Below are 5414 nucleotides of genomic sequence, written 5' to 3' on the forward strand. Positions count from 1 at the left end.
TTTCCTGTGTAAATCCTTTCAAAAACAACGGGAACAGGTAGGCGACTTCTTTGGGGTTAAAAAGAGTTTAAAAAGTGAACCAGAAAATATATATATTTGCTAAATGTCTTTGTGTCCGAAAACAAATCTTAAACGGAGCCAACCAAAAATAACATCGTTACTTTAACACATTAACGGCGCTCCAGCTGGGCGCTGCTGGTCACGTCCACGGCCACTTTGCGAATATCCCGCGAGCCGCTTCAGCTCAGCGGTGAGCGCACAGCTCATTCATTATTCATGATATTGTTGATGCTGACACGCGCGCGGCCACTACACGGACGTTGACACGCGCGCTCTCGCCGCCAGTGACAGGTGGCTCTGTGATGAACCAATCATTAAACAAGCTGCCATGACTCATCATGGCTATCTATCTATCTATCTATCTATCTATCTATCTATCTATCTATCTATCTATCTATCTATCTATCTATCTATCTATCTATCTATCTATCTATCTATCTATCTATCCATCCATCCATCCATCCATCCATCCATCCATCCATCCATCTATCTATCTATCTATCTATCTATCTATCTATCTATCTATCTATCTATCTATCTATCTATCTATCTATCATCCATCTAATTTTGTATCCATCCATCCAACCATCCATCCATCTATCATCCATCTGTCCGTCTATCTATCTATCTATCCATCCATCCATCCATCCATCCATCCATCCATCCATCCATCCATCATCTATCTATCTATCTATCTATCTATCTATCTATCTATCTATCTATCTATCTATCTATCTATCTATCTATCTATCTATCTATCTATCTATCTATCATCCCTCTAATTTTGTATCCATCCATCCAACCATCCATCCATCTATCTATCATCCATCTGTCCGTCCGTCTGTCTATCTATCTATCTATCTATCTATCTATCTATCTATCTATCTATCTATCTATCTATCTATCTATCTATCTATCTATCTATCTATCTATCTATCTATCTATCTATCTATCTATCTATCTATCTATCTATCTATCTATCTATCTATCTATCTATCTATCTATCTATCTATCTATCTATCTGTCTATCTATCTATCTGTCTGTCTATCTATCTATCTATCTATCTATCTATCTATCTATCTATATATCTATCTATCTATCTATCTATCTATCTATCTATCTATCTATCTATCTATCTATCTATCTATCTATCTATCTATCTATCCATCCATCCATCCATCCATCCATCCATCCATCCATCTATCTATCTATCTATCTATCTATCTATCTATCTATCATCCATCTAATTTTGTATCCATCCATCCATCCAACCATCCATCCATCTATCATCCATCTGTCCGTCTATCTATCTATCTATCTATCTATCTATCTATCTATCTATCTATCTATCTATCTATCTATCTATCTATCTATCTATCTATCTATCTATCTATCTATCTATCTATCTATCTATCTATCTATCTATCTATCCATCCATCCATCCATCCATCCATCCATCCATCCATCCATCCATCCATCCATCCATCATCTATCTATCTATCTATCTATCTATCTATCTATCTATCTATCTATCTATCTATCTATCTATCTATCTATCTATCTATCTATCTATCTATCTATCTATCTATCTATCATCCCTCTAATTTTGTATCCATCCATCCAACCATCCATCCATCTATCTATCATCCATCTGTCCGTCCGTCTGTCTATCTATCTATCTATCTATCTATCTATCTATCTATCTATCTATCTATCTATCTATCTATCTATCTATCTATCTATCTATCTATCTATCTATCTATCTATCTATCTATCTATCCATCTATCCATCCATCCATCCATCCATCCATCCATCCATCCATCCATCCATCCATCTACACGAACTCTGAACTACAGAAAACGTTCTGGTCAGTGTTTGATGTGGTCAGTGTGAACTTGTCTCCTTATTTTGTTATCTTCGTCTCGTTTGTAGTCGAACTATTTGAGTAAACCACTCTCCCCCTGTGCGGTCAGATCCAAAGAAGCATTAAACCCAGGAAAACACCCAACAAACTGGTTCAATTAGCAGTGATTAGCATATGAATCAGTATATGAATAGATCTGCATGCTAAGTAAAGTGAGATTCCTGCCCAGGGGCCCATCCTCTCTCATTATAGGCGACTAATTGAAAGGAAGTATTTAGAGAAACATTTGAACAGGCAGCGTGAGAAACACCAATTATAAGACACACGCTGAAAAAACATCTATCTATCTATCTATCTATCTATCTATCTATCCATCCATCCATCCATCCATCCATCCATCCATCCATCCATCCATCCATCCATCCATCCATCCATCCATCCATCCATTTATTTTTTTGCGTGTGGGATGTTATTGGGTTATTGGTCTTTTTATTTAAAGGATTTAAAGGTAAAACTGAATAAAGGAAAAATAAAAAAAACAGTAAATGTTCCAGTCAATTGTAGTTATGAAATAATCAATTTAAACTATTTTCAATATAGTGTGTTAAAATATGCACACATTCACTCTTATTTGTGTCTAATATTTCAAAAACGCAAGACAATCCCGTCTTGTCAAATTAAGTTATGAATGACATAAATCACATAAATGATTGCATATGATGCATTTCAATTCAAAACAGTGACATTTAAAAAACAAGTTGAGTAGTTTGCATCACATTACTGTCGGTCACTGGACATTTCTATTGTAAATAGTTGTCAAATATTGACAAATATTCACTGCGAAAACTAAAGCGTTGTGTTGGAATATGCACTCATCTTCTGTGAAGCCCACCTTCTTTGATTTGATTGGCCATCTCAGTCATTTGGACATTGACGAGCGCTTCTAGACCGAGGCAAACCAGCCCAAAGATGTTACTTTTAACACTTTTTGTCATCCTAATCACAAAAAGAGCGGTGCGTAATGAAGTGCAGCAGAGCAGCATCGAGAATATCAAATATTGGGGGGACAATTTGTCCATTTTTTGGGGGGACTTGTCCCCCTCATTGTCTATGGTGGTGGTTACCGCCCTGGAACCAAGGAAACATGAAGGGATAAAAGCACCAAAATGTGTATAATAAATCAGAAACAGAGCAGCAACGGTGTTTCTGTGAACATATCCGTCTTGCTTTGGCTGTCCTCACTCAGGCCGGAGCGGAGCAGAGAACAGGAGTCAGGCGGGCCTCACCTACCGTTCCGCTCTCTCCTTATCCCATTAGGTGCTCTATGGCTGCCCAGTTAACCATGGATACAGGCACAGGGATAATCCACCCTAACACTTAGGACTCATTCACTGCTCTCTCCATGCCTTTTATATGTTGGTAACTCTATTATGCACAGGGGAAGGAGAAAGAGGAATCTTGAGTCTCATACAGATTCTGATAGACTGCTCAACAGTGCATTCTGGGTTCAACTTCATTGACACGATTACGGATATCATGGCAACTATAGACCTGCGCTTCTGGGAGATTTGAGGAATTTGAGAAGGGATGCACCAGGGGATAACAGACAGACGGCAAAAGACAGCGAGATGATAATAAGTAAAGGGGGAAAGGGATACTGGGCATTTTAATATGCAGGAGAAAGGATAAGGGGAGATAGTTCTTAGGTTGTAGAAAGAATGGTGTGTGTTGGATTTGCATGATTTAATTGTGTACATCGGTCCCACATGAATCAATTAAGTTAAACAAACATAATTTGTTCATGGAACGTCAAAATCATGGGATTAAGTCATTTTAAGTGACCCAATTAAGTAGTCTCAAAGTGAATTTTATATTCATTTTCAATTTCATATATTCATTCATCCACTTCAAGTTCATATATTCTAATGTTACACAACTGAATTATAATATTATAATACACTGTAATTTAAATTGTTCTAATAATTCCAACATAATTGTAAAAAATTGCTAAAGTCTGACAGTAACTTACTGTTTTCCATTAAAACAGCAATTTGCAGTAGAAAACAATGCATTCTGGACTATATTATATATTATGTTTCTAGTATTCTAGTTTTAATCTATAACCAGGGGACCCAGGTAAATAAAGAAAACAGGGACATTTTTTTGGCCCTATTTGGGGGGCGGGTGTACCTTAAAGTAACACGCCAACTTTTTGGGGCTTTAGCTTATTTCACTGTATCCCCCAGAGTTAGATAAGTCCATTCTCATCTCCGTGCGTGCCACAACTCTGTCTGACGCACCCACCGCTAGCCTAGCTTAGCACAAAGACTGGAGGTAAACGGCTCCAGCTAGCCTACTGCTCAATAAGTGACACAATAACACCAACATTTTGTGGTGTGCATAGTCACATCGTGCACTTAGACAGATGGAAAATGAAAAGTTGCGATTTTCTAGACCGATATGGCTAGGAACTACAGGGAGTGCAGAATTATTAGGCACGTTGATTTTCTGATCATATTTTTTTTCCAGGCACATTTGACCAATTCCAAACCACAGTAATCCTAATAACTACTATTGATTTAGTATTTAATAATGTATAAGTGATATATAATTGTTCATGAAGGCTGGAAATGAAAATCACCTTATATTCAGGTGTGCAGAATTATTAGGCATGTTTTCTTTTACAGATAAATTGAGCCAAAAAAGAGATTTAACTCAGACTGAAAAGTCAAAAAGTATTAAAGGCCCATGAGAAGGATGCAATACTAATGCAATACTAGACATTGCAGTTAAGGCATGACCATTGGACAGTGAAATGCTCGTTGGGTCAGCAGGATCTGACAAAAACATGTGGCGGAGAAAAGACACCTATTAACTGCAAAAGAATGAAGAATTAAGGTGAAGAATTAAGGGTGAAACCATCAGGAACCCTTTAGTCTCCAGCGCCACCATTTTCCAAAGCTGCAACCTACCTGGAGTCTCCAGAAGTGCAAGGTGTCAGGATCTCAGAGACTTCAGTTAGGTAAAGAATCCTAAAAAATGACCCCCACTAGATAAGAATCACAAGCTGAAGTGTTGTAAAATACATGAAGAAGGTTTTTTTATGGGCTTTATGGACAGATAGGTTGAGAGTGACTCTTGAAGGACCAGCACCACATCCTCTAGCACCACTGTTTGAAGAATTCATCTTCCAGAATCTGGCAGTACGTTTTGGGAGTTCATTTTTAGTCCATCTCTGCAAAACGGACTTCAGGATGGACTAAAATGAACTTCCAAAACTTTTTGACTTTTCAGTCTGAGTTAAATCTCTTTTTTGGCTCAATTTATCTGTAAAAGAAAACATGCCTAATAATTCTGCACACCTGAATATAAGGTGATTTTCATTTCCAGCCTTCATGAACAATTATATATCACTTATACATTATTAAATACTAAATCAATAGTAGTTTTTAGGATTACTGTGGTTTGGAATTGGTCAAATGTGCCTG

This window comes from Gobio gobio (assembly GCF_949357685.1).
Source record: "Gobio gobio genome assembly, chromosome: 11".
Classification (NCBI taxonomy): Eukaryota; Metazoa; Chordata; class Actinopteri; order Cypriniformes; family Gobionidae; genus Gobio; species Gobio gobio.